A 21,519-nucleotide genomic window follows, 5' to 3' on the forward strand; every position below is an offset into this window, starting at 1 on the left:
ATCATTACACAGCCAGTCCCTGCCTTCAAAGGAGCTTCCATTCTACAAGGGGGAAGGACATCAAAGGAGGGCTAAGGGCAAAGAAAAAAGATTCTTTTTAAGTCTCAAGCCATCACACTTCATTACAAAAGGCAGTTCCTGCCCCCAAGAAGCTTACATTCTTTTGGGGGAAGATGACCTCCACCCTTGATTATTCCTTAATGTTCTTGTGGCTTTTAGTTTTTTAATTTAAGTTTCATTTCTCCAATTTGGTTTTCATAATTGTGGAAAACAAATGTTCATCCATTTCTCACAATTTCCTCCCTTTTTTTTTCTTTTTAATAATTTAGTTTCCACATCCTTTTCAAAACCTCAGATTTGGCTAATTTTTATATCCCACTTCATAATTAAGTATTAATCCCTGCACAGATCTTCTTATACAGAATGGATAATTAATCCCTGAATTCTCTGCTAATTCTTCTAATAGGGCTGCATTAGAAGTGAAACTACTTCCAATTTTAACACATGTTCCTCCTCTTCCTGCCAATAACTTTTTTAGAGTCATTGAATTTCCCCATGCCATTCTGCTATTCCCTTCTTTTATTCCCTTCATTATCTCTTTCGTGTAGTTTATCCAATAATATTTACTCACCAGAGTGGAATGACCCAAATCCAGAACTAGATTTCTAGCCTTGAATTCATCAGTTACTACTCTTGACTTAATTCTTTCTGATTCAGTCTTACTTTATTCATCGAATGCCAAGGTAAAAGGAACAGCCAATTGGATCAGTTCCCAGGCAAAGCAGGTTTGAGTACTGCCTCCACCATACCACCCAAGGTTTGCTTGGGGTATGCTCATCCAAGAAATTGCCAGAGCTACCATCAGTTACTTTCCAGACTTGGGTATGTCCCTAGATTTTGGAATCTTTTACCCTGCCATGAGAGGCAAGGAACCAGTCTAAAGCATTGCAATTCTCCCCAGGAATGTTATTTTTGGAACAGGAGCAATTCATTCTCATGTTCTTCCATACTCAAAGGGAATAATACTATCTGTGTTACTACTTGTAGCACAGACATAGAAAATGCTTTTTGTTCAGACTCTGTACAGAGTACTTTACCAATTCTACCTAAGCATTGGTGTCTATCACTTGCCTTAAGTCCTCAACTTGATTCCCAATCTTCCTAAGAAAGCTATACTTATTATCAGATTACTCTTTGAGCTGCATTTTCTTAATGTCCAGCCCTTGTAGCAAACAAGTCATTATTACAAATTAGAGTCAGTTCTATAAATCCTCTTTTTCTCTACCATGCAACAAACACTTATTATATCTACTTATCTATGGCTAGTCAAAACTGTAATTTTAAAATTTTGCAAGCATCAAACGGAATTGTTTGTGAGGTAACTTTCCCAGTAATATTAACCCAAATGTTGACTCGATGTCCCCATCTTAAGTCCCAAAATACTATTGCTTCAGGGGAATAGCATATATTCTACATAACCTTCCCCCCTTTGGAGGACTGACAGACTGCTTACAGAGAACCTACTCAAACACTAAATAGTTTGGGGTCCATTCACCAGCCAGTTCCAGTTTCTTCCCAAACAAATGGGGTGATGGGTATGGGGTGATGATCTCATCTTCTGAAACTACTTCCTGCTGAGAATGGGTGTTAAGCTGGTCATCCTATAGGATCTCATTTGGAGGGACTTGAGCTGATAGAAGATCCAGTGAGTTGAGTCAGATCTGTAAAGCTGGTCAATACAACTGTCTAGTGCTAGTCATAGAAGGTGAATTGCTCAAAGCCTAGAGAAAAACACTTAAGAGAACTAGAGAGAGAGCAAGTACAAAGAGTAGAACTCCCATTCTTGGGAGGTGTCTATATTTTCCCTGAAGATTCTATAAAGAGTTAGGTATCATCTCTTTTTTAGAGACTATATTATACCCCCAAAACAATTTTCAGGAAGGGGGAATCCCATTAGAATAATAGAGGTATTCACAAGATCCTTCATTAATAGATCTGATCTCATGAGAAAGAATAAAGACTTTTTCTGGTCTTTGTCTCAGACTCTGAATTTTTGATTCTGGTAGTCATTGTCCTACACATACCTTATAGTAAATTTGTATAAAACCAAGTCAACAAACACTTATTATGCACTTATTATATACCAGATACTAATTAATTAGCACTGGAGATACAAAGAAAGATAAAGACAATTTCTGCCCTTGTGGAACTTACAACCTAATTTAGAGAAAACATGCAAATCATTGTGTATAAACAAAATATATTCAGGACAGGTGAGAAGGTTGTAAAATGTGTGAAAAATGGATTTATTTGTGTGTGGAACACTGAGTGAAGAGATCCCATAAATATAACTTTAAATTATATCTTAATTATGACTTTAGACTATATAATAACAAGGAGAGCTATAGCTCAAATGCTGCAGATGTTCGATAGTCTTGAATGAACATTATTCTCCTGTTTCCCACCACCTCTTAGTTAGCATTTAGGTATTTCTTTTAAAGGTGATAGCTTTATCTGAAGATACCTACTTGTATAGCAGTTCTCTAGGGAAATTTAAGAGTTTATTATTAGTGACTTGCATTTTGTTTCTGGGATAGATTCCAGGTTTAGGGTGTAAGCCTGAACTCCCCCAAAAATGGGAAAAAAGGTCAAGGGGGGCTCTGTTCTATTTAATCTGGGTTTTACAGTTTATACTTTGTACTCCTTTTACTGACAAACACCTTTTCAGATCTTTCTTGCAAGATCGTAATAAACCTCCTTTTCCTTTTTCTTATTCTAAGAGACTTTTTGGGAGGTGATTGATACCATCCCACACACTTTGGGGGATTGTTCTGGGATATTTCCTGTTGATTAGGAGTCCCTCCTGTACCAAATTCTTGGGCAGGCATCCTTTAGAGAGTTCTCTGATGGTCCTTGGATTTGGCTCAGGAACTTCCACTCTGATTTAGTGAACTCCAGAAGAGAGACACTCAGAAAAAGCAAAAACAAACGTAGGCTTGCAAAGGTAGGGCTTAATTTGACCCAGAGATAAGCCAGCTAAGAAAAGTTTGAAATCAATTAGGTAAGTTGTGCAGCTCAGTTCAGAAGGCAAGAACTGGTGGGGAGGTGAGATGGGGAGAGGACTTTGTTCTGACAAGCAACTGGTGGACTATCTGGGTGACTGGGATTGGGATTGGGAGAATTTAGGTAGTTAGAGTCTGTAAAAGATGCCCATTTACCTTTGAATGGTAAGAACTGGTGAAGTGGGGAGAGGCTCTATATGTATAGAGGACTCTCTTCTGCCAAATAACTGGTGAGCCATGTGGATAATGGGAGAATCCTAGGGTAGTTCGAGTCTATAAGTATTCTCCTATTTTCCTTTGGTAAGATCTGGATGAAGAGGATAAGATACTGTGAACGTTAAGAAAGAAAAGTAGCTGGCTCTAAACCTATCTGGTGTCCCTGGAAGATAGCTCTTTAGGAAGAATTGGGATGAAGTACCAAAATGTATAAGGATTAAATACTGTCATTTTGTTTGGGCAGGTTCCCTGCTCACTCTGAGAAATTGTCCATCCCCTAAGTGTTGTATGTAAATTCAAATGAGCCTTCAATACAGGCCTTTGGGATCCTAAAGTGACTCCTCCAGAATTCCCCTCCTCCCTACCACTCCATGGTGGGGCCTAGAACTGGGACTTGATTAATTTAGAAAAGCAGTTTGTGTTTGTGTGTGTTTGTGAGCCTGTGTTTGTTTTCTGTGTTTCTGTCAGCTGAATTACAGAGGAAAAATGTGGTTATTTGGAATTTAGAAAGTGCTTGTTTTGTACATAACTGGACTTATGCAAATAACTTTTAGCTAGGGAGGGGAAGGATTAGTTCTGAAATAGGGAAAGTTTTTAACTGTCACACCAAAAAACAAAAACAAAAACAAAAAAACCCTGACATTTCTGGGGACCTAGAACTGGTCAATTTGGATCTGCAGAAATAAAATTATAAAACTGTTAAACATTTTAGCAGATTCTAGAGTTTTTGAGACTACGTTTTAAGTTGTTTGGAACCATTTGCTAATTTGATTTGGTCTATAATATTTTTAAGTAGGCCTAATTTATGATTAAAAGCATTCTGAAGGCCAGACCTTATAGGGGGAAAAAAAAAAAACCAAGTACCCTTTCTGAGATTTTCCAAGCTTCTCAGGTTTGTGGAATCTATCTTGGCTAGAGTGGTGTCCCTGGCTGGCCTGAATTCTTCTGGGGTTTACACTGGTTCCCCAACATTTTTGACATGGGCCCCCACCTTTCCCTGGCATTTCTGGTATAGAGGGTGGAGTAGTCACTGGGTTACAGACTTGTAGCCAGATACCTGGGTCCAAATTTCTCTGAACGTCTTCCCCCAAGGTCTGAAAGTCTACCAATTTCTTAAAGCCCTTTGGACAGACTTGAAAAGGCAGGTTTCTGCCACCTTAAATTTTGGGGCTGTGTGTTTAAATTAGAATTCTGATTCTGAATTACTTTTAACTAGTGCATGCTAAAATTGTGAATTTGTTTATTCTGGTATAAGATTTTAGAAATATATGTGTACTGATATTGAAGTATTGTTACTAGAAATTTAAATATGTATTTGATTTGATTTTAAATTAAAAATTTTGATTCTTTGGTAATTCACCTAAACAGGTCACATGCTTATCTCCTAATTAGATGAAATATATTTAAGCTACTATGTTGCTTGCTAAATTATATATTAGGCAATTTGTAAAATTGCATGAGCTGTGCTTTAACATTTTGTCAGCCCAGTTGGACATAAGGTATAAATTTTGTGAAACTTAGTCCAAAGCTATTTAGAATATTAATTAATTTAGAGAAATAATTGTCTTGCTTTCTCCCTTTACCAAAAAAGTAAAAGCAAGAAAATTTGGAATATTGGGGATGTGTGTAATTACAGAACAAATTATGTCTGAAGGGTGTGTAATATGTCTAGAGATAAATGAAGATACTATGGAGGTGTCCCTCTAGAGGGAGGGAGTCTGGCTTCACGATATTTAAGTTATATTTTGATGAAATGACACCAGTGGGAATGTCAGGAATGGGTAAAAGGTTTCCTCTGAGCTCTGTTGCTTTAAGAAGGGTTAGTGGAATAACATTGGAACAAATTTTATCTAAGTGTGGATTGGTAGAGACTATTGATTCTGATAATGTAACATATTTCACTTCCAAGATTTTATAAGAAATCATGGGGAAAGGAGGGCAAATTAAATGGCAGTTGCACACACCTGGGCAGCTACCTTCATTAGGGAGATGAAAAGAATGAATCAGATTCTTAAGAAATGGATTACTATGGGGACAGCTAGGTGGTGCAGTGGATAGAGCAGGAGCCCTGAAGTCAGGAGCACTGGAGTTCAAATCTGGTCTGAGACATTTCCTAGCTGTGTGACCTGGGCAAGTCACTTAATCCCAATTGCCTCAGCAAAAAAAAAAAAAAAAAAAAAGAAGAAAAAAAAAAAGAAAAGAAAAGAAAAAAAAGAAAAAGAAAAAAAAGAAGAAAAAAAGAAAAAGAAACGGATTACTAAATCTGTCAGAGACTAACTTGTTTTAGACCAAATGTTTGCCTATTGCTCTGTTAAAGAATTAGAACTGTTCCCAGAAGTGATCAGGGACTTTCCCTATATCAGATGCTGTTTGGTTTGCCCTAAATCAGGCCCTTAAGCCACCAAAAGGGAAGATCAATAGAATCAAGGGGAAGTAGACTTGCAGATGAGGAAGCAAAGCAAATTAGGCTAAGTGACAGGGAAAACCCCAAGTTAGTCTTAGTATCTCAAATAGATCATCCCAAAGTTATCCCTGTCTTTAATCAAAGGTATGTGGGACAGTATTGTCCACAAAAAACAACCAGAGACTCACAGAGTAAAAAAAGGCAAAAATGGGTTTATTACGATTTTGAGAAAAAGGACATCTTCCATCTGACGAGGTGTTTGTCAGCAAAGAAGTACAAACCTTAAATTTTGAAACACAAAAGTAAATAGGTCTGTAAAAGTAGAAATCCCTGAACCACTCCCCCAGGCAGGCCTTTTCTCCCCTTGGTTGAGTGAGTCCGGGTTTACATTCTAATTGGAAATCTAACTACACATCAACAATAATAAGCTCCTACAATCAGAAATTCAAAGCTATCTTCACCTTTAAAAGAAGTACTTAAATGTTAATTAAGAGGTGGTGGGAAACAGGAATGAACAAACACCTGCAACTTTTAGCTATAGCTCAACTTGTTATTATAAAGTCTCAAGTCACAATTAAGCCTATTTTCCTGGAAAGTGTCTTCACTCAGTTAATTCCTCACAAAGGGAAACACAGGGCTATTGAAAATGATAAAGGATGGTAGGTACTTCCAGAAACCTACTCCAGGTAGGTTTCTCCCAGATGGGAGAAAAATGTTAGGCAAAGGGATAACAAGAGAATTGATGGAAATTCTCCAAAGTGGGATTCATTGGCACTGTGTGATGTAATTCTTAAACAGTTTGGGTATATTGGGATTTATACAGTGGCAAAACAAATCACAGAAAGATGTGCAATATGGCAGAAGATTAACAAAAAAGTCCTAAGGAAACAAAGGGAGGAAGGGAAATCTCTCTGAGATCCTTCCAAAGTCTTCATGTGGATTTCACTGAAATGCCACGAATCCCGAGACTTAAACATTTAGTGGTAATTGTAGATCACTTGAACAGATCCTTTCTCAGTTTGGATTAGTGGAAAGAATTGACTCAGACAATGAAACCCATTTTACTGCTAAGTTATTACAAAATGTCATAACATGCTTAGGAATTAAATGGGAATTCCATATCCCTTGGCATCTGCCTTCCTCAGAAAGAATAGAGTGAATAAATCAAATTTTGAAACAACAGATCCTTATACTAGGTATTGAAACAAAGTTACCTTGGAGGAAGTGTTTGCCACTAGCACTTCTCAGAGTCAGAGCAGCCCCTAGGTGGGATATAGAATTATCACCCTTTGAATTGTTATATGGAATGCCTTGGGGGCTAGGGAGGAGAGGTCCCATCCTTTCAGACAAAGGATAAATTGTTAAGGAATTGTATGCTGGCAGTGTCCTCAGCCTTAGGAAGTAAGGATTACTGAGCTGGACAACACCTTTAGAGTTAGCAGTTCTAGAAGTCCTGAAAGAAGAAGAGTGGAAAGTATTTTACCAGATGTTACAGATGAATGAGACTGCAGTCTTGTGCAGGCTGAGAATATCAGGGTTAGAGGATCTATGGAGGAACCTCAAGAATGGACTATTAAGGACAATTTATAACCTCTAAAATTAACTTTTCAACTAGGAATGTTTTGGTGAGAGGTGGGAATGTTTGTGCTTAGAAGAATTTTAACAATATTGATGTTGAATTTTATTTTATATTTATTTTTTATTTTTTAATTTATAGGGACTCTTCAATTGGAAGACATTGAATTGACATGTTTTTAGGATGAAGAAATTATTGTTAATTCTGATAGGGCTCTTTAATGTGAAATTAGGATGGTATATTCTATATTCTATGTGAGTTTTAATTAGTTGTATTGAGTCATTTTAAAACTGTTCCCATTGTTTAGGGAGATTCTAAGAATAGTGGTCTGTCTTTGTCCTTTTGGACATGGTTAATAACATGTTTTGCTATAGATTGGTTACTAAGCATCTTAAAGTAAAATGATTTGTGTAATGTTGAATTTAAAACCTATTTATTTAGATATGAAGATAAACTGTGAACTTTCTAGGATGAATCTCTTACTGTTATCAATCTAAGTAGTTATAGTCAATACTTATTTAGGATATGTGATTCTTGAGGGCTAAATTCATCTCAAATTTGATTAATGGGGCTTGTTATTTGAGATGAAATCTCTTGGGATTGTAGCTGACATTATTTGGAGTTTTGAATTCAGATATGATTGTCTGATCAAGTCAATAATCCACCATCTGAAGGAAATATTCCCCAAGCTACTCAAAGGAATGTGATCCTTAATTGTTACAGGTGGAGGTTAGTATCTGGGTAAGAGTTGGGAGGACAACCTTGGCTTCCTCATAAGATGAGATCCTTCTAAACTGGGACACTGATGCATTGTTGGTGGAGTTGTGAACGGATCCAACCATTCTGGAGGGCAATCTGGAATTACACCCAAAAAGTTATCAAACTGTGCATACCCTTTGATCCAGCAGTGTTACTACTGGGCTTATACCCCAAAGAAATATTAAAGAAGGAAAAGGGACCTGTATGTACCAAAATGTTTGTGGCAGCCCTTTTTGTAGTGGCTAGAAACTGGAAAATGAATGAATGTCCATCAATTAGAGTGGTTGGGTAAATTGTGGCATATGAATGTTATGGAATATTATTGTTCTGTAAGAAATGACCAGTAGGATGATTTCAGAGAGTCCTGGAGAGACTTACAGGAACTGATGCTAAGTGAAATGAGCAGAACCAGGAGATCATTATACACTTCAACAATGATACTGTATGAGAATGTATTCTGATGGAAGTGGATCTCTTTGATAAGAGATCTAACTCAGTTTCAATTGATCAAGCATGGGCAGAAGCAGCTACACCCAAAGAAAGAACACTGGGAAGTGAATGTAAACTGTTTGCATTTTTGTTTTTCTTCCCGAGTTATTTATACTTTCTGAACCCAATTCTCCCTGTGCAACAAGAGAACTGTTTGGTTCTGCACACATATATTGTATCTAGGATATACTGTAACCTATTTAACATATATAGGACTGCTTGCCATCTAGGGGAGGAGGTGGAGGGAGGGAGGGGAAAAATCGGAACAGAAGTGAGTGCAAGGGATAATGCTGTAAAAAATTACCCTGGCATGGGTTCTGTCAATAAAAAGTTATTAAAAAAAAAAAGAGAGAGAGAAAGCAGAAAAAAAGAGAAAAAGAGAAAAAAAAAGATGAGATCCTTCTGACTCAGTTTCCCAGTGATGTAAGAACCTGCCTGATTACTATTGAGCCTGCTATAAGGTGGAATTGCTAAAGTGAGCTAAAGAGGCTTTATCCTAACACATATATGCTTTCAGGCTAAAGTCTGAAGGACTAGTTTTTGATTATAATCACATCTTTGCTTTTTTCCTCTCACAGCAAATTTCTATAATCAGGGCAAGTGTTCAGTAAATGTAAGATCTTGCAGTTTCCTATCTGAAATAGGTGGTCATTATATACTAAATAAATAAGTGAGTATTTGGCCTAGTCATCTATCTGTTGCTAGATGCATATATCTGTCTGTTTCTTTTAGATTTATTTTGTTGCTGCTCATAGGCATTTTTATTTGTGAAAGTTTACTTACTTCAATCACTGGGCACACAAATGGTTGGGGTGATAGATGGCCCCAGATGGGAATTGGGAGTATAGAACCCCAATTTGTATGTTAAATAGGCTCATTAGAGTCCAGACACTGGTTGAAATAATTACTAACTAGTCCACAAAGGCACCGGAATTGTTAGCAGACCAAGCCACTCAAAGTAGAGAAGCAATACTTCAGCATAGAATGATATTAAACTACTTGTTGGCTAAAGAAGAAGAGTTTGTGGGAAATTAAATTTTTGCTGTGTGAAAATTGATGATAATGGACAAGTAGTAAAGGAAATTTCCAGAGACGTAAGAAAATTGGCCTATGTCTCATTCCTGACCTGGTCCTCATTGATGAGCTAGATAGTGTGAGATTTGTTATGATAGCAGACACCAAAAGTTGGTGTTTGGTCATATGAAGAATTCACAATGGCCATTCTCTTTGGCAAAAGGTAGATTTATTTGGGGGAATAGATTATAGACAAAATGAAGGGATGGTAAATATGAAGAACAGTTGGGAGAGCATATCCTCAGTGGGATTCACAATTTCCCAAGAGATAAGGAATACCCCATGAATTTGAGGCATGCTCTTAGCTGGCAGTAAATATTGAAAGGGTAAATCCCTTAAAAGAGTTGATTAGCTGTAATGAGGAGAAGTAGAGTCAGAAAGCATAGTGCTGTTAGGAGATGTACCTTGTGGTATGGAAGAAGGGAAAAGATAGCACAGCAGGATGCTATTGATGAGGTTTAGATTTGGGAAACCCAAATGAAATTAGGGTTTCTGGTGGTCAGGGAGTTAAATAAAGTCTAGTGGCGGCGCAAGGATAGGGAGTTTGGGGATTCTCTTCTGGTGGTGCAGAGATCCTCTGTAAAGGAATTTACAGACCAGAAAACCTAGACTGATAAAAGAGGTTTATTTTGGGGATTGGAAGTAAGGTTAAAGTCTGGTCAAAGAAATAGGTGAAGGTAAAGAGAAAAGGGCACTGGAAAAGAGTATTCCAGTGGGCAGAGGCCCTTGGGGTTGGAACCTCTACCAAGAGAGGATTTTAGTTTGGCTCTCTTTATAATGAGAGATTTCGCTAAAGGGGGCCTATAGGTAGAGTCCCAAATTGGTTCCTCAATGGGTTTCATTAAGGGCTAGAATTTGCTTGGTGGGGCTTGGGAAACCCAAGCAGATCATTAGAATGGGGGCTGGGAAAGCCCAAGTTGACTCAGATCCAATGGGGGTTGGGATAAGCCCAGATTTCCTATTGGAATTCAAAGGTATACTTTTGACCAGGATTTGTGAATCAAAGACTCTAGTTTCCTGGATCAATAATGTGTCAGCCAGGAGGGGTTGGGAATCAGAAAGAATAAAACAATCTGAAAGGAATTAGGAATGTAGTTTCTTAAAGGGACCACGAGCTGTTTCACTGTGATGGGCTAATCAAGAGGAGAGTGACAGCCACTGGATGGCCCATAAGTAGGTTTTATAGGGAAAATTTAACCTTAGGAACATGACTGGGATTTCCACAGAAGAAAGACTGAGCAACCTAGAGAGGGTAGACAAGAATGGACCCCCCTAGAGAAAAAGGACAAAACCAATCCAGAAGGATTAAAAAACAAAAGGATTGAGGAAATGCATCAAAAATGGTATGAGAGGTCTTCAAAGGCCAATAAATAAAAGCTGAGGGATTGTGTGGAATTAATTGAGTGAAGACACTCTCATGGGAATATAGCCTTAAATTATACCTTAATTGTGACTTGATGCTTTATAATAACAAGTAGATCTATAGCTAAAAAAGTTGCAGGTGTTTGTCCCCTCCTATTTCCCAAGACCCCTTAATTAGCATTTAAGTACCTCTTTTGGAGGCAATTTATTCTTTTGTTTCTGGATTTGATTTCCACAATTAGAATGTAAGCCCAGACCAAATCAAAACAATAGGAGAAAAGGTCAGGCTAGGGTGGGTGGGGGCTTCTGCATTCCCTGATTGTTCTTGTGGTGGATACTGTTCCACACAGAAAGAATCTTTTGTTCTTTGTCCTTAGCTTTCTAAGACATTTTTCTTTCTTTTAGTTATCTTCCTCTTTTAGAATGGAAGCTCCTTGGGGGCAGGAACTCAATTGAGTGGGAAATACCCCCCTCTGTTAAGTATATGTTTTGAAAATAAAAAGCTTTAATTTAAAGAAAGAAAGAAAAAAGAAACTATACTTTAGAAATGCCGGCCAATGGGAAGGAGCTGGGGGTTAAGAAGGGGAACTCCAATTGGGGAATAAAAAAGGGAATGCCCTTTGGGTGTGTCTCTCTCTAAAACCATGTTTTGTGTATCAGAGATTGCACAGTTTTTCTCATGAGAAAGAAATAAACTTTTTCCTACACTCATACTAAGACTTTTGATTGTTTTAGTGGTCACTACTGGTACCACACAAATGGGTCATAATTAGAATAATGGGTAATAGCTAGGATCATAGGTTTATAGCTAGAAGGAAATTTTAAAATGGAGTGAATAAGACCCCATCAAAAGGACATCAGATCCTTGATAGCTTGGTGAATAAGGAGGAATGGTGACAGTTTTGGTTGAACAAACTCCTTTGTTGTATAAGAAACAAAATATCTTACCAAGATTCACTGATGAATGCAGTAAAGATTTATTTTACATTCTTGCAAGAATGAGTGCCTAGGTTAGTAGATACACCTTTGAAATTCCAAAGAGTATTTTATTTCCTTTTCTGAAACACAAGTCCCTTCCTGATTCCTCATTAATTGAATATTATAGAAGTTATATGGTGTGAATCTCCACCTCTTGTTACATAGCCAGTCCCTAACCCCAAGGAGCTTACATTCTTTTGAGGGAAGATAACTTACCCTCCACTCTTGATTATTTGATATTCTTGTGGGTTTCAATTTTCTAAGTTAAGTTTCATTTCTCCAATTTAATTTTCATAACTGTGGAAACCAAATTAATACCCATTCATTTTTCACAGTTGCAATGGGTCCTATTGAATTTTCAAGCTACTCTCTCAGGCAAGTTGGGAGAGGCATTAACAAAATTATCCTGTTCTTAAGTGGGCCCCTTTGTTATCCTTTAGTGGGCCTTGTGAATTCTTTGCATTAACAAAATTATCATGATCCAACAATTGTTGTATCCCATCAGAAAGCCAATTTACAGATGTCAACTCCTGAGGTAATTTTTCTCTTATAAAAGAACCAACTGGTACCCCACTCCTTTACTAACTACTTTTAGAAACTTTGTCCATTTGCTAAGAGTCACAATGGTGACTTTCCAGACTTTCCAGGAAAATTTAGCCCACATCTTTCCCCTAGTTAATCTTGAATTCCCCAGGGAATCTTGTGCCATCTTTCTCCTTGTTAATGGCTAATTCCCTTTTGGACTTGAGCCTGCTAGTTCAATGACAGAATAACAAACTTTTTGCATCTTGATTTGGGGATGGTCTAAGCCTATAAATTTGATTGCACACTTTGCAACCCCATTGTGTTTTGGGAATTCAACTCCTGCACCCAATCAATCAGACATTATAGGATAAGAGGATCACAGACCTAGACCTGGAAGAAACCTTAAAAACTATCTTATGTTGCCTTATTTTAATAAAAGGGAAATAGGCCCACAGAGTTTAAGTGACTTTTCTAAGGCCACCCAAGTAGTATTAGAATCAGAGTTTGAACCCCAGGGCTCTCTGCAGCATGACTCTTGATTGCTAGGGTTAATTGTTTTTCCAATCCATATTCACCTTTTTTGCCTTGATACTAGAGGTCCTGCTCTTAAAGCTGTTTTCCTGCTGCATTTAGCTTTTCAAGGGGCCACCAGTCTTCCATCAATGATGGTACTTCTTTCTTTTTTTTTTCTTGGCAGATTAATTTTTAAAAAATATTTATTGAATACCCTGCTTATCAGGTCTTTTTTTTCTTTTTTCTTTTTTTTTTAAATAACTTTTTATTGACAGAACCCATGCCAGGGTAATTTTTTACAACATTATCCCTTGCCCTCACTTCTGTTCCAATTTTTCCCCTCCCTCCCTCCACCCCCTCCCCCAGATGGCAAGCAGTCCTATACATGTTAAATAGGTTACAGTATATCCTAGATACAATATATATGTGCAGAACCTAACAGTTCTCTTGTTGCACAGGAAGAATTGGATTCAGAAGGTAAAAAATAACCCAGGAAGAAAAACAAAAATGCAAGCAGTTTACATTCATTTCCCAGTGTTCTTTCTTTGGGTGTAGATACTTCTGTCCATCCTTGATCAGTTGAAACTGAATTAGCTCTCTTTATCGAAGAGATCCACTTCCATCAGAATACATCCTCATACAGTATCATTGTTGAGGTATAGAATGATCTCCTGATTCTGCTCATTTCACTTAGCATCAGTTCATGTAAGTCTCGCCAGTCCTCTCTGTATTCATCCTGCTGGTCATTTTTACAGAACAATAATATTCCATAACGTTCATATAGATGGTACTTCTTTCTATTCAATTTTGGAAAACTCTTTCATACTTAATAAAAGGATGACAGGGTGTTAACATGGCTTTTCCCTTTATTATATATTTAACATTTCATTGCTTCTGTTACATGACCTTTGATTTTGCTGATTATATGAACTGTTAAGGGAAATAGAAATTAAGTATTCAGTCTTAACAGTGAGGAACAGGGATTAGGGATCTGGTGGCTGGTGAAATTTCAGGTAGCAGCTGAGAAAAACAAAAAGGGATGGGAGAATGGGAGGAGCAGGCAAAGAGGAAAGAAGCAAAAGGAGAATGCTTAGAAGGAGAAAGGGCAGGCAGCAATTTCTAAGGAAATCTTCTAATCCAAGCCTTTCATTTAATAAGCATTTCTTAAGTATCTATCACGTGTTTGGTACTTAAATTTATTTTTAAAACCTTTTTAAAAATTATGAACTTAAGATGTTTTTATTATGAACTTATAAATTTAATTAGGAATAAGCATCAACCAAGTGAACATTTCAATATGCAAAGATGGTGAAAAAGTAAATTGTATATATAACTGTGTACTCATGTAGTTTTTTTTCTTGTAATACCTATTCATTGGAGATTTGGGGAGGAGAACAGAGTAACAGAATCTCAGCTAGAAGGGACCTCTATAGCTATCTAGTCCAATCTACACTCCTGCCCACCCCATCTCCAAAATCCCCATTACAACATATTTTAAAAGTAGTCATCTTCTTTCTTTCTGAATACCACATATGATGGAACAAGCTAAAGAAGGGGGAGGTATATCTATTATATCCAGTTGCAACCCTTTCTACCCTCAGATAGCTCTAATGGATAGGAATTATTTTCCTGACATCAAGGCTAAATTCAGCTCATGGCTCCTGATTTTTCTATTAGGACCAGATAAAATCAATTTAATCTCTCTTTTACCTGACAACTCTTCATGTTTCCAGACTATTGTGAGACACAGCAGTAGTAGTAATTTCATTGTTGAATTGAATCAACCCACTCTGAGATACAACTATTCTTGATTAATCTAAATCCAGAGTCCTTCATTTTGTTGCTCTTCAAGGAGTGTGACCCTAAATGCTTACTTCAGAGACTATTAAAACCCACCCCCTTAGACATGCAATTTTGGGAGGTATAATTAAAAATGAACATTGCTTTCTATATGTCTGAGGTGCCTTCTGAATTTCCTTCTGTTCTCTTTTGTTTATTTCAAATAATTTATTGGCATTCTCTTTTTGGCTTTTTAAAGTATTGTTGAGGGATGAAACACCCTAACAACATTTGGGGGTCCCCAGGTCGGTGTCACAGGTATTGTGAAAGAATTCACAGACCCAGTCTTCAAGTTAAGTTGGTAAAAAGGATTTATTGACTTTGAGAGTTCAATGGGCTAGTACTGGGTATAGGGGTTTTCCTGAAGCCAGAAGCTATGTGGTTAAGGAGCAGTCAGAATCAGATAGATTGAGAGTTTCCTAAGATGGACTCTAAAGCCAGAAGACCAAGGCCCACTGACTCATTAGAACAGAAAACCCTAAATCACATTATATCAATGATTCTTATATCTTTCACAGGTTTTTTTTTCCTTGAAATGGTTGGTCATTGTTTAAATAGTTTTGGTTCTATATTATTGATATATTTTACTTTTACATCACTTTCCCAATGTATCTCTATCCTTATCCCCGAGGAAAGGGGATGGGGAACCATGTGAACCAAACCAACTGCTTTTTAGGATTAGTCTGCTAGTCAATGGTGTAATCCTCTAATTCTTTGTGGCTTTATTAGAAACTTGCCATGCCCTTATGGCATCTTCCCCCTGGTTAATTATGAGTCCTGCTAGGAAACTTAGAGACCTTCCCCTTCTTAATGGCTAGCTCCTTTTTGGAATTTAGAATGCCATTCAATGGAGTAATAATAAAATCTTTGCCTCTTGATTTGGAGAAGGTCTAAGATTATACATCTTTTTGAGATAACTCATGATTCTGGTCTGAGACCCATTATACTTTAGGATTCCCAAATCCTTCTCTCTAACATTTGATGGGCTACTTGAGAGAGTCCTGAAATTCCAATATATTTGGAAACTTTAGTGCCTTTTTACCCCGTGCCCCATCAGATAGATAGATATTCACATACACACATATATGTATATATACATAACAAATGTTTATATGGACTATTTGTGTCCGATCTGTGGTAGAGCATTCCAAATTTATATGTGGTCTGATCAGCCACAGTTGGACACACTGAAACTCGCTTCTAACAGTGATGTCATTTTAGTCATCTTCAAAAATGAAGGACAACAGCAATGTGCATATACATATTTTAATATTTAAATACATACATAATTAAATTTTAGGGGCAGCTGGATGGCTCAGCAGATAGAGTCAGGAAGATTTGTCTTCCTGAGTTCAAATACAGTGTCAGATATTTATTAGCTATATGAACCTGAGCAAGCCATTTAACGTTGTTTACCTCAGTTTTCCTTATCTTAAAATGAGCTGGCAAAGGAAATGGCAAATTACTCCAGTATCTTTGCCAAGAAAACTCCAAATGGGGTCATGAAGAGTCACACCTGAAAATGATGACAACATTTTTAAAATAAAGTAACTTAATTTTAGTAGTGTTGAAAAAAGTCCCCATTATATTCTTATGGAAAAGATGGGGATAGATGGGCTAGATAGTAGTACAATGAGCTAGATTTGATCATGGTTACATGGTGAATTCTAAAAATAGATGCTATAAATGATATAAACTGAGATCTTTTGGGAGGAAAGGTTGGAAAGGCCCTGATATAAACTGTGTCCCCTTTGGGGGAAAGGGTAGTCCTGGGGCTCAAACACTCCCAGCATCTAGGAAAGGCCCCACCCTCCTAGGGGAAACTCCAAGATAAGTAATCTCATTCAATTGGAGATCTTGGCCAGGGGCATAATCACCACCCTCCATTGAGTTGGAGATTAGTCCTTATAAGGGCTCCCAGCTCGGGGAGAGGGGATCAGGAAAAACCATTAAACCAAAGGTCTGTCAATCCACCTTTGCTACTTCCTAACAGAAGTTTGCCCTCTAAGAAAGCTGTTTTCTTAGTGTAAATAAACCCATTCTTTGCCACCACCTTCGAGCCTGTATTCATTGAGGTTTGTGAATTCTTTCTCAAAGCCTGCCCCTGGCCAAGGAGATTCCATTGTTATTAGGGGATCTCTCAACCCTCAATTCTCACACCTCAACATAGCTATTAATAGTTTAATACTAACTTGGAAGAGCTTTAGTCAAATGCACGTGGACAAAATACTATGTAACCCTTCTAACCAATGACTTTGATGGGTGGAGCTCCTAGGGAGGATGTGAGAAACTCTTAGGTTACCTGGTCTTGGGAGTGCTATAAACAATTCTGGCTGTCAGAGAACAATCTGTGGGTAAGTAAGCCACAGAATTCAATGACGGGAACTCTCCACCCCTACCACTCCTCAGGTATACCTCTGAGCCATAAAATTAGCACATCAGTGACTTGAACCTGATCTTTGTTTCTCTTTCCAATAAAATTATCTTCTTGCTCCTGCTTTTTTACTAAATTCCTTTGGAACTTAGCCAGTTTCAATTGATGGTGCAATTATAATAAAATTTGCCCCTTGATTTGGAGATGGGTCTGAAGCTGCAAATTCTTTTGAGATACCTCATGCCATTGGTCTGGAAGCCCTACCTTTTTGGGGTTTCCTCTGAAGCCCAACAACTTGACTTAAAGACACAGGTAGCATCATTAATTTTTCAGATGATCCCAGAACTGAGAGGGATAACTAACACAGTGGACAATAGAGTCAGAATCCAAAAAAGATTTTTTTAATAAACTTAGGACTTAGGCTGAATAGAATAAGATGAAATGTGATAAAAATAAAAGTAAAATGTTAAAAGTCAATTTCATCAGCTCATGTAGTATAGAGAAGTTTCTCTGGAAAAAATCTTGGGAGTAGGAAGGTGATTAGAGGTGTTTTCTGATTATCCTGGGGAGCTTACAAAGCTAGAAGTTTTGTACTTTTCTTTAATATTCCACTTGACACTTCATGGAGGATGGATCAGGAATGAAGTGGTTGGCTAGCACTAGTGGTTAGAACTCCTGTAGAAGAATCCACACCTCTCTGCTGACTTTAATAACGTTTTTTTCTGAAGAATGAGTACAAAACACAGAACAAATTGTGGGGATCCAAGATATTAGCACCATAGTGCAGTCTGTACACCATGTCAACCAGATCAGTAACCAAACTGAAATGGGCTGAGACTTGAGTTGATGCACTGAGGTCCCAAGCATGTGAGGCTAAATAGTAATACTCTATTAATATATAAGTTTGGAGAAAGAATGGCCCCCGCCCACTCTTTGTGCAAGTCCTGATGTGTTGTATAGGAAATGATGATTTTGGTGAGTGGAGGCAGGGGAGTGGAAAGGGAAGAGGAGAGGCTGTGGGCTGGTATCTTGTCACAGCTGCTCACATGGCTATCTCGACCGCCCTTCACCTCCAATCCCCCTTTGCTAGCTGGCTTCCTGTCTGCCCATATTGCTATCGCAATCCTTCTTCACCTCTTCACTTCCATAAAGATTGAAGATTTTTCCCTTTAACCTGAATTCCTGACTCCAGCTGATTTTAAATAAGCGGTCATCAGATCAAACAACTTTCAATTCTTAGTTGACAATCAGAGATGACAGCAATGTTTTCCCATTGTGAGTAAGAGGAAGATAAATATAGGAGGTATTAAGTAAAAAGTTCATAGGGCCGTTTTTTATTTCTTAGTTTTTTTCTTTCTTTTCTTTTCTCTTTCTTTCTTTCTTTCTTCTTCTTCTTCTTCTTCTTTTTTTTTTTTTTTGGTAGGATAAGAGGCAGTGGATATAAGAATAGACCTAACCCCAAAGATCTCCTTTATCCCTTCCCACACGCCAGTAAATAATGATTGTGCTGGGGTAGAAATACACTGGACTTTCATGATTCCTAATCCATATAATTCTGGGGTACAGTTCTTGAATCAGTACTCTCTGGAGACCAAGGGATCAGGGATCAAGCCCAGGAGAGATGGGGTTGAGCATCTATGCTCTTAGTCACATGACAGTCAAGGAAATAAGAACCATGTGGACTGAATGGTGAAAATTGCTGAATCTCAATCTTCTGGAGAGAACTGAGGACTTTCAGAGTAGCTTGATCCCAGAATTCTAGAATTCTTCTAGAAAGAGAAAAGGGATTGAAGTGGAAAAGCACCCCAAATGGGACCTTGAGAAACATAATCTTGAATCTTTGTAGTTAGAAGTTTATTACTAGTTCTTCATTCCCTAATGCAGATGGTATTTTTAACAACCCAGATGTACTTGTCCTGAGAGTCCTGAGACCTTGACAACCTGATAAGAAATGCTGCTTGCTGCTGCCTGAGAATGACCCCTTTAGAAAGTGATAACTTTTTACCTCCTGTTTAGAATAGAAATTCCTTTATTATGACAAATGTATCAAGAAACATTTTGATGTCTTTCTTCTTTCTATAAATATATGGCCCTGAGGCTACTCATTACTGACTCCTCCAGTGTTGGTGTTGGGGTTCAGTCATTAGCTAGCAATAAATGCTCTTAAAACTTCATTATTTTGGCTGCCCTGTTTTTCTCTCCCCTGGGCACTTCAGGATATTCTCTGCAGCAAAGCTTTGCTTCAATAGCAACTCCTAAAATGAGAATCTTGGGATCCAATCTTCTACAGAGGGGCAATCCCAGGCTTCTTGAAGACACAGTATGATCACACACATAATGTTCCTCCTAGTTTCTCTCCCTACTCCTACCTCCATGAGAAGCAAGAGACTAAAGTCACAGTAGTTATGCAAAAGATCTGGATTTTGTCTCTACTATTTCTCTAAGTTGTTCAGAAGGTACAGATCTAAGGGCAAAGAAGATAGACACTGTTGTTCATTGCTCTTTTGTGGAATCCAAGGCTTCAGTAAGATATACTAAGGCTTACTGAATGTGGGGGTCTTTAGAACAAATTGGAATTCACTAGAACGTTGAGAACCTCGACAGGAACTCTTTGAATTCAAGCCCTAAAAGGTGTATGCTTGTATTGGGTTCTAGAATAAGTATATTGATAGCTCACTGAGGACAATGAGTTCTTTGTTTTCTATATTTTTATATGGGGGTAGAATAAAAGTTGTCTTTTGCCCCATGTACCTTGAATGCTTGTCTGGGATCTAGGAAACCTCCCCCCCCCCTTTTTTTTAAAAGCATTATGTATGTATGAATGTTCAGGGAAGACTAGCACCTCCAGTCTGAGGACCAAGCCCTTTTCAGGACTGCTTTCCACCTCTGGTGTCTACCTGCCCAACTCTCAACTGTGGTTCTAAGAAGCTGTAGCATATGCAATGATCACACATCTTGGCAGGCTGGACTAAAGCAGATTGAGACAGACCTCACATCTGTAGATGGGTTGGGAGGGGTGTTCAGCCCAATCATTCTCAGTGGAATGGGCAGATGTGAACAATTTGGTCCAACAGGCCATAACTGTGGGAGAAGCAGGCATTGTGGGACATTTAGCGCTCTGTTGGACATTGAAGATGCCAGGATTATGCACTATATCCTGAGCTATTGCCAGTCCTCTAGGGTAGTTTGGTACTTGGCTCCGTTGATTCTGGAAGAGAGATTGAGGCTGACCTTCATGAAACTTTGCCTCACTTCAATTAATCACAATTTATGTGATTAAAAAAAAAAAAGACTAACATCTGTAGAGACCTAGACCTGAGCTATGTTCAGAGTTCTCAGAGGAATTCTGCACCAGAACAAAGTAAACCAAAAAGAGACCATTTACGGCTAAGTGAATGCATTCTTCATCATGGGGTTACAGGTAGTTTTTCTGCTACAAATGCAGTTTATCTCAACTTTGTGATTAAAATACAAATGCAAATGTGGATTGTTTTTAGTATATATAACAATAAAAGTATTGTTTTCAAAAATAAAGAGGTGACAATTCTGCTGTTCTCTGCCCAACTTGAACCATATCCCAGTAAACCTTTTAGTTCTAGGGATTAGGCAAGAACTGGAAAATATCCAGAGGGAAGTAAAAAGCATGGTGTAAGGCCTCAAATTCATGTCATATAAGGATCAGTTAAAAAGAAAAACTAAACAACCTGGGCATGTTTAGCTTGGAAAAAAAGTCTCAAGAAGGACATACATAGTAATTTGTTGTGCCACAGTTCTCTTTTATTGTCCTGACTCAGTTTCCTTAATTGTTCTGCCTCAATCCCCATAGTTGCAAACCCCAACCCCCTCTGGTTCATTAAGACTGGTATAACTCAGAAGTTATAAATTGTCAATATGTAAACTCAGACTTCCTGTCTCAAGCCAGACATTTTCTTACCTCCCTGTTAGTAAGAATTTATAGTCCTACTCCCAAACCTGTCAGAACCATATTGATGGATTCCTGCCTGGAGATTCCTGCTCACCAGAGTTTGGACTCCATCCCCTGCCTTTGTTTAGCTACTGTGTATAAATATGTCATGGACAGTTCACATTGGCTGCTGGATTTTTGGAGATGATAGTTTCATTCAGCCCTGGGACTAAACCATGGATCCATTTGGTCCCAGTATATCTCTCCCTTTCAAATAAAATATTAAAAACTCTCTAATTCTATCCTGCCTCAGTTTCTCCAGCATTAACATTGACATCAATTGGAAGTGGAGTTAGGGCTTATTCTATCTCTCCTCAGAAGGCACAACTATGAAGTAACTGAATCAAATTTTGACTTGATTAGAGCCCCCCAAATGGAAGTAGC

Source organism: Antechinus flavipes, chromosome 4 (assembly GCF_016432865.1).
Source record: "Antechinus flavipes isolate AdamAnt ecotype Samford, QLD, Australia chromosome 4, AdamAnt_v2, whole genome shotgun sequence".
Taxonomy (NCBI): Eukaryota; Metazoa; Chordata; class Mammalia; order Dasyuromorphia; family Dasyuridae; genus Antechinus; species Antechinus flavipes.